This window comes from Branchiostoma belcheri, unplaced genomic scaffold, assembly GCF_001625305.1.
Source record: "Branchiostoma belcheri isolate BF01 breed outbred unplaced genomic scaffold, Haploidv18h27 scaffold389, whole genome shotgun sequence".
In the NCBI taxonomy this organism is placed as follows: domain Eukaryota; kingdom Metazoa; phylum Chordata; class Leptocardii; order Amphioxiformes; family Branchiostomatidae; genus Branchiostoma; species Branchiostoma belcheri.
The window spans coordinates 8,736-18,265 of record NW_017804008.1 but is presented as its reverse complement, the minus strand read 5'-3'; the positions used below and the strand labels follow the sequence as shown (position 1 = coordinate 18,265).

Sequence of the window (9,530 nt, the reverse complement as noted above, 5' to 3'; positions counted from 1 at the left end):
GGGGGCGGGGGATTTCCCCCCGGAAAAATTTTGAATTTCAACCCATGTTTTGCATGTTGAGGGGCAAATTTGGCAGCACAAATTTCGCTGGTACGTCGAACTATAAATTTAAAGTCAGTAACGTTAAGGTCAGTCAGTGTAATCGAAATAATCCTCTATCTAGCCTACCTTTCGTCCACGTCTTCCGCGTCAATTTTATTACAAACAGGGAAACAATGTTGCCAAGTTACGTGTTGTTTTCAATTAACTTTGGAGGGGCATAGATATAAATGTTAAAATAGTCCTTGGTTTAATAAAAGTACCAAAATTAATCCGTCGACATCCGACATCCACGCCGAGAAGTTCGAGCGAGCTGCGGGACCAGCGGGGCCTTTGCCGACGCACGCACACCACTGGGAAGGGTGCGTTGAACGGCGAAAATTATTTTTCAAAATCTTCAGACAAGCCTTCCCTACATTTTTGATCGGTATCGTTTCGATTGCCGCGATTGACGCGATTTTAATCCATGTAATTTGGCTGTGTAGTCCAGTTTCGCCGATTCTGGCGAAAATGCAAGATTTTGAAGGGGAATGTGGGAGATTTGGGCGAATACATTATAATAATAGGGATGGATATATTGGAAGGTAAAATTCTGCCGATTCCAATGACCTTCAAATCGCTACGATATGTATGGACAGACGTTTAATCATGTTTTGAACGTGTATAAAAACGTTGTAGAGTTAAAGGGATCTTGGAAAAAAATTTACCTAGGCCCTCCCCCAAATTTAAATATTTTTTCCTAGGCCCTCCCCCCGGCTCAAAATTTTTTTCCTAGACCCTCCCCCATCAGACGACCGGCCCTCCCCCCCGGTAAATATCGTACAGTCCCTTATAGGATAATTTGTATCAAGTTGATACTCTGATGTCCCGATTAAACGTACCGGTACGTTTATTTTTTTCGGCCCGAACGTCCACCCGGTACACTCTTATTAGGGACGGTACGTTTATTAATTTTTGGGGAAAAATTGTCCATACGTACCGCACCATCAGCAAGTGGCCGGCGGCCGCAAAATTCGGCAACACGTCACAGATAAATATTTGGTCCATGATAGCGGCATTTCCCATGAAAATAATGTATATTATTTATCTTTTTTCGCCTGCTGTCCATTTTTAAGTCCCAAAACGTCTGAAAAAGCAAAAATTTGCCCACAAAACCGAAGGGGAAGGCGAGTAGCTAATCGACGTATTTAGCACATGGCGGCCGCAAGTCCTTGTCAAAATCGGCAACGCGGCTGAAAAATGCCTGGTCCATTTTAGCGATATTTACCATGAAAAAAACCTATGTGGTTTATTTTCCCTCTGGTGTTAGTTTTTAGGTCCCGAAACCCCTAAAAAAGTAGAAATTTTGCCCACAAGACGGACGGCCGACGTGGGGAGGGCGCCTAGCGCCTGAGCAGCATGACCCGTAAAAAGTCAAAGGTCATAGGGCACCCATATTTCGCAATCACCGTAAAAGCGCCGATTTAGCTAATTTTAGGGCGTTTAAAATTGATACAATCACATTATCGATTTTTAAAAAAACAATGAGATGGAAACCAATCAAAATTTTATGCTGAATAATATTTTTTTTCTTCAAAAGTTTTTTTCTTCAGAAGTTTTTCTTCTTCAGAATCCAGACTTTGACCAGACTAGACAATGTACCATACCGAATAATTATTATGTTGAAATGGATTTTGTTGTACATATACTCATTAAACCCCTATATTTGTACTTAATTGGGCTTGATTTTCTATCTCTTAAGTTAGTCAGATTTTCAACTCAAGTTGCAGGAGAAGGCTTAGCAAAGTGCATTTCAGAAGTGTAAAATGCAATAGCTTCTCCTACGGATTTTGTATTTCCCCAAAACAAGTACAATATATATATACTCATTAATCAAAGTGATATATACTCACTAATTAAATGTAACAGTGAAAGATTTGCCCATATATTGGTATTGAAATAAAGAGCACATTTTAGTATCATGGACACACAGTTCACCTGTCAATTTGGTCATTTTCCGGGGGGTACGTTTATTCCGGAGGGTATGTTTATTGGACTTTGAAGATTTGTCCGGGGGGTATGTTTATTCCGGGGGGGTATGTTTATTAGGGACATGAGAGTAATTGGACAGTGACATTTGCATGTCAAGAACAATAGCTGACCTAGTTTTATCCCGCATAACAATTGTACCTGGAGCTGAATAATTACCGAATGGGTACTGTTGGACAGAAATAGAGGATTGTATAATTCCTTGCTTTGAAAGCAGGCTCAAGTTGTGAATATTAGGCTTCTTGCTTATCTACTTTAACGTCTTTAGGCTCATATTTATACTTAGTCTAGTATTTTGTTGCCAAAACTGGAAATAATCTGGAACAACTTTTCCAATATTTCATATTTCAACTTCACAGTCAAAAACATGGCCCACCAAGAATTGCCCCAACATGGACGGACAAAGAGTCTGAATATGAACAAATTCCAGGTTTTTCCATTTGTTTGGCATTTTGATTAATGTCATGTGAATAGTGCGAATAGGTAAACTTTAACCATGTTGGCTAGATACTAACTAAAGGAATATTCTAGCCACTTTTTAAAGATTTTGATGACTGAATTATTAGCATGAGCATTTTGGAAACCAGTACTAGTTGTGTATAAATTTCATGCATTGGATACTTCTTAATAACGCATCCTGGTATGTACAAGTAGCTGCATTTACCAGGCACATCAGAGAGGTCTATCTACCCAACACAACTGTTGAGCATGTAGTGGGCAAATATATTGACTTAAATAAGCTAACATTTTCCCCCCACTTTTTGAACCCTCTGTCCCTACTGTCTCAAAAGTCTATGGGATTCTGATTGCTTTGCCACTGAAATTCCTGCTTCTTCCCTCAAAATTTGCTAAAATCAAAATCAACCCACTCAAAGTTGTAGTTTTCTGGGTGAGTCGACAGGTTGAAACTGACCGGGCACAATATTATATATCTAATACTAGAGTTCCCCGATCTCATACCTTCGCCAAATGATGTTAAACTTTATGACTGACAAATTATAGATTAGATTATTCCCCCCTGATTTAAGAAATAGGAACCTAATTTTCATGAATTATATCATTTTATCATAATCTCAACCAAAAGACAGTCTTATATTAACAAACAATGCATTCTAGCATTTCCTAATAAATTATGCAAATGAGGTCCTGATTTGAATAAATTATGTTTAATGATGTTCACGTCAACTAAACTTTCAAATACCACAAGAATGAAATTCCAGGCAGTTATCATTACATAATTATAAAATTTTCTCATTAATTATGCAAATTAAGTCATTATTAACATAATCAATATCTTCCTGTGTTTCTCTCATTGTCAATTACCAATGTCACAAGCTTCAATTGTCCTATCATGGAATGCAGCTGATTTATAGAATTTCCCCATAAATTATGCAAATTACATCCATATTTGCATAATTATCACATAATTATATTAAACATCGCGTAAGCTACCTACATACCAAAAATCATGACGATCCGTCAATCGGTTCTTGAGTTATCCACTTTTGAATATTTTCAAGAATATATCCCTGCAGTTCTAGAGCAAGCCGCTAGGGGGCCCAAACTCACGTCACTTCTTCCCCAGCACAAGAGCTACCTACCATCCAAATTTCATCACCATAGCATGTCTAGATCATGAGATATCAAAACCGGAAGTTCAGCTGCAGTACCATAACAAGCCGCTAGGGGGCCCAAAATCTAATCATTCTGAGGTCTCATCAAGACCTACCCACCTACCAAGTATCAAGACAATCCATCAAGGCCTTCTCAAGTTATCGTGTTTACAGACAGACAGACAGACAGACAGACACACACACACACACACACATACACGAACGCCCCTGAAAACATAACCTTCTTGGCGAAGGTAATTATAGTAATAACAGCTGGATATCTGACTTGCAATAAACCTTCTTATAATAATTGTTTATTGATTGATTGATTGATCGATCTTCTTGGTCAGGATACTGTCCTTTCTTTCTTATCTCTAACCCAAGGAAAATTGGACCCTCTCTGGCCGATGGATACTGCCTGGCCAATTTTTCATATTTCTTTTTGCCACCTTAGGATCTGCTTGGAGCTAGTTCTTCATTTCCAGTCACCACAGTTCTCTGAACAAAAACAAAGGTCTCAAGCCAACCCAAGCCAGTGCACATTATGTAAATTGGGGGTAATTGGCACCTCAACGTGAAGTTGGAACTGCACACCTGAGGCAAACTCTTTGAAAGGACAGTAATGGTGTCCTCCCTCCTAAATTTCAATTTATACCCTCTTGCATAGAAAATATTTAGTCTAGTACATTTGTATAATCATTGCTGTGGTTGTAATGTAGAAAATACTCCAGGGTCTGTAGAAAAGAAAGTTATCGGAGAAGGGCAAAATCACTTTTTTTTTCAAACATCACGCCCACCAACCTATAATCTCCAAGCAGATCCTACTGTGACAAGGCTGTAAACATTCAAGCCCAACGGGGTGACCATTATTGGGTGGCCGATGGTCTCTTCTTTGGTCAATTATAGTTACAGCCTTGTCACAGTGTAGGATCTGCTTGGAGATCCTACATGTACCTACAGCAAATGGAACCAAGGACCTTGATGGAACAGACCATGCTACAAAATGCCCCCACCCACCCAAAGTGTTGTTTCTCCCCATTTACAGAAGTATATTTTGACCGTAGTAGTTACAGTAAACAAAAACACATCATTCATTAAAGTATTTCTCCAACATGCAGGCCATGAAATATGATTGTAGGATGTACTCAGTAGACTATTTTGTAGGGCACCAATGGCCGCTTGTGTGTCTACCTACAAAGTGGCTGCAAGGAGCTTTCATTAAAGTTGATGAAAGCTCCTTTTGCTGTAAAAAGTCTCAATAAGTAAACAATCCAGCCAATTAACTTGTCTACCAAGGCAGAACAATGGGACAAAATACACATAATGTCAAGTTTCTCAGCAAGTTACTAGTATTGTCACACCAAGCTTTTTAAAGCTCCTTGGTTAGACCATTCATGACATCCTCACAAAAATACTCTGCACCTGGTAGTACCAAGGTTCAAAATTAATGTATGTTCCAACTTCCTAGTTTTCAACATATTTCTTATCATGATGCCCCTAAATATCTGAGAAGAATAGTGAGTCCTGATTTGCTTGCAGTGTGTATTTTGAATGACAGACATTATAACAAAGGGCCTCCTTCCACTCAGAGAAAGGAGGAAAAACAGACTCAGAACCTCCCTTTTTTGTGACAATTATCAGAGATTGCTCCCTTTCTTGACCAGCTAAGACATTTTGCTCATTAAATGACACCATTAGATCTATGACCATATGAAAATTTGTGGGCAATATTCACAAGAACGACTGACTGTTTTCAGCTGCTAAGCCATTAATTTTGATCCCTGAATATTGTGGCCAGTGTAATAGCAATTGAGGAACTTGATCAGTTCATTTGCAAGACCTGTGTGTTCTACATCTCAATTGTTACAAATAGAAGGAAATAAATTTAAGTATTATTTTATATGGCCTCCTTCAGTCAATATTGATCATGGTAATGATCATCTATTAGACATCAACTTTGGAGTAGTGAGTATGTGTTTGTAAGCTGTCTGGAATTTTTCTTTTTTGTGACCCTTATACTTGGCTGAAAGGGGCAAATAGAAGAGTGTGGATTGTGCTCTCCATGCTTATTCTTTGTCCTGATAATGTCGATTTTGCACATCAATTGGATTGGATGACTGTCTGAGCTCACCCCGACAGGGTCGGACCTCACCCTGATCGGGGTAAACCTGGCCCCGCCGGTGTGTATAGATTGATCAATTCACACCTTCCAAGGGCTTTCTTTTGGGATTTTGCACCTCTTTGACCAGACCTTAATGATTATGACAGTGTCACCCCGACGGGGTGAGTACTTTACACCGACGGGGTAAGTACTTTACACCGACGGTCCTGTCATTTGGTCCTGACGGGGTAGCTGCTAGCCCTGTTGGGGTGCTCAAAAACCCGCCGGCCTGCTTGCATTTTCTATAAATGATATCTAAAGTTATGAATACTGCAGAACAATAATTTTCATATCACTATACTCCTTACACCAAGACCTGCGCACTGATGTGAAACTTGAATGCAAAATGTTGATTTTTACTTGACATTCCAAATGGCCAGTGACTTTCCTAAATTGAGATGACCAGTGTTATGACATGTCAAAAAACTAGACTATAAAGGTTACCTTGACTGTGAATGGTAACTTTGACATCAATTTTTGGTTATGTATACCAAGCTTTCAGTAACACTAACACAAAGACTTGAAATCTTCACTAAAAGTAGAATGAAAAGTGAACTCACCTTGACAGTGACAGTGACAGAGCCGCTGTTGTTCTCAGCTGTGATGGTGTACTCCCCGGCGTCAGCACGGGACGAGTCGCCCACACACAGGGCAAACGCCTTGCCCTTCTGGTCAATCGACACACGGCCTGGGGAGGAAGATAATGATTACTACTGTGATCATTTATATACAAACAGGAGGATCAACTGTTTAACATGGGGAGAATGGTTACTAATAGAGAACTGAGACTATATAATAGAGAACTAAGACCTTTTGTTAATGTTTTTATTCACTTTTATTTATTCAAATGAAAACCTTTCGCCTGACTTTTCCACACAAAACAACAGTATTTGTCTTTCACCTGGCTTACACAAAACAACAGTACTTGTCTTTAACCTGACTTTTCTACACAAAACAACAGTACTTGTCTTTCACCTGACTTACACAAAACAACAGTACTTCTCTTTCACCTGGCTTTTTTTACAAAAAACAACAGTACTTCACTTTCACCTGGCTTTTCTACACAACACAACAGTACTTCTCTTTCACCNAAATCTTACAACTAAAAGTAGAATGAAAAGTGAACTCACCTTGACAGTGACAGTGACAGAGCCGCTGTTGTTCTCAGCTGTGATGGTGTACTCCCCGGCGTCAGCACGGGACGAGTCGCCCACACACAGGGCAAACGCCTTGCCCTTCTGGTCAATCGACACACGGCCTGGGGAGGAAGATAATGATTACTACTGTGATCATTTATATACAAACAGGAGGATCAACTGTTTAACATGGGGAGAATGGTTACTAATAGAGAACTGAGACTATATAATAGAGAACTAAGACCTTTTGTTAATGTTTTTATTCACTTTTATTTATTCAAATGAAAACCTTTCGCCTGACTTTTCCACACAAAACAACAGTATTTGTCTTTCACCTGGCTTACACAAAACAACAGTACTTGTCTTTAACCTGACTTTTCTACACAAAACAACAGTACTTGTCTTTCACCTGACTTACACAAAACAACAGTACTTCTCTTTCACCTGGCTTTTTTTACAAAAAACAACAGTACTTCACTTTCACCTGGCTTTTCTACACAACACAACAGTACTTCTCTTTCACCTGGCTTTTCTACTCAAAACAACAGTACTTGTAACCCAAGACAAACTTGTCGGTTTGAGAATCGATGTTTCCACTGATAGAAAACTTTACAGAATTATGACCCTGTTGTCCGGTCGCCATGGGAAGGGATTGGGCCAACCCGTGGCAGTCGCACTGGCCAGGTGGCTGCCCTGGGAAGGTCCCTGTATGCTTGCATCAATAGGAAAAAAATTTCAGAACTGAGAAAAGCGGTCCTCAAGAGCACAATAGACAGGTACAGCTAACACTAGATTGGCCAAGGTATTTCTGTGCTATGAAGTCTAATCACCATTTTGATTTATGATTACTTACACCTGTTTCCTGCGCTCTTCTGGGCTAAAGGTGTTATTTTGGCACATTAAAGCCACTCTATGTAGTTTTTTGACAATACAAAAAGTATATTTTTCATTCTTTTCTTTACATAGTACATTGACTTAACCCTTTAGTATTCCAAAATCATACTCCTCAACAAAAAATACAACATCCTTGCTCCTTAGAAGCTTAGAAAACTGTGAATGATCTTCTATACAACCTCTGGCCAAACCGCACATATGGTACATTGTATTGTCCACTGCTAGTGGTTTGGCCTACATCCCAGTGGGGTGTCAGTTGATAGCTTACCAGTTTCCAACAACCAGTGCCTGGCATCGCCCTGCTTACTTTTACAGGGGCAGGACTATTACTTCATCAAGTGGCAGGGCTGGCCTCCATCCTACAACACCTGGGAGCCCAAAGAACACCTGCAGTGCTCCAAACTCATGAAGGAGTATCACCAAAACTTGAAAAGGAAGAAACTCTCCAGAAAAAACAAGAGGCGCAAAGACCAGCATCAGTTCAGCGTCTTCATGCCGCTGGTCGCAAAGCCCCTCTTCCCTCCCCTGACCGAGGACACTCTTGCCAAATTCAAACAGAAACAGAGTCTCCTACTCTGGCAGGAAGAACTCAACAGGAAGTGCACAGATCCAGGTAGGATTGTTGTCGAAAACCATGTAGACCTCGAAGGCCCGCCGCCAAACTGAGGAGGAGCAGCCGGAGGAGTTCTTCATCCCATACGTCTGGTCCCTCGTGTTCCCTTCACTTCACAACACTACACCCTACATACTAACATATAGGCTGGGCCGGGAGGACAGTTTGTAGGTTTTGTGTTTATTCATGCCCAACAAAATACTCCAAGTTGATAATTATATTCCACCAGACCTCATGTGAAAGATATGAGTGTTTTTCTAAGGAGGCTATATCTTGTCACATGTGCCCCTGTCAATCAAGCCTGGCAAGCCGGGTCAATTAGCCACCCTAGGGGTTGTTGTCCTGAGCAAACCGGTGGCACCGGGTACCCAAGAAGGACTGTTTGAACGGACAAAATATACGTAAGAAATGTGAAATAATGACACAAATGTGTTGAAAAGTGATAGTAACTGTTAATAACACTGAAATTTAGTATAATTAGAATATTCCAAATTTTTGCGCAAAAAACTACATAGAGTGCCTTTAACTTACATGTAATTTTGAGGGTTTTCAACATAATTATGCCAAAGGCATGTACATACATACCAGTATGTGTAGCAGCGAACTGGGAAGATGCCTTTTTCTTCTTAGAAATGGGAAAGTTTTGTCTCCTGGAATGTGGTGAAATTTATCAAAAAAGTTTTGGGTGTAGAGACATTTGAGTGTGCGGGTCCTGTCAGATTGATCTGTCCGGCCAGGTGTCAAAAGGTCATGTTGGTCAGTTTAATGTCATTTTAGGGATCTCGACATAAAAGCATGGAACGTGCCAGGAACGACAGGTCTACTATCATGAAAAAACTATGTACAAGACTGGTCATATGTACATGCATGATAGTGAAAATGCATGAAAATACATGATGTGAGTCTTGTGAATTTTTGAGCTTTGGGAATCATCATTTCAACTGAACATGGTACAAAAATCTTATTATGTCGTGATCGATGATCTATTCTTATGATGTTAGCAAACTTTAATTTTTGCAAAGTTCTTTCTGTTTTAGTACAATAGA

At 39.9% G+C, this 9,530-nt stretch overlaps 1 protein-coding gene across 1 annotated transcript in view; it reads right to left on the bottom strand.

Annotated features, from left to right (window-relative positions):
* The window catches only part of LOC109476668 (titin-like), a 14,027-nt gene extending 6,226 nt beyond the window's left edge, over positions 1-7,801 (bottom strand). Inside the window, exon 1 of the mRNA XM_019777670.1 lies at positions 6,972-7,801. The gene's annotated coding sequence lies outside the window, so the exon portion shown is untranslated. The remainder of the gene's footprint in view (positions 1-6,971) is intronic.
* Between the last annotated feature and the right edge of the window lie 1,729 nt (positions 7,802-9,530).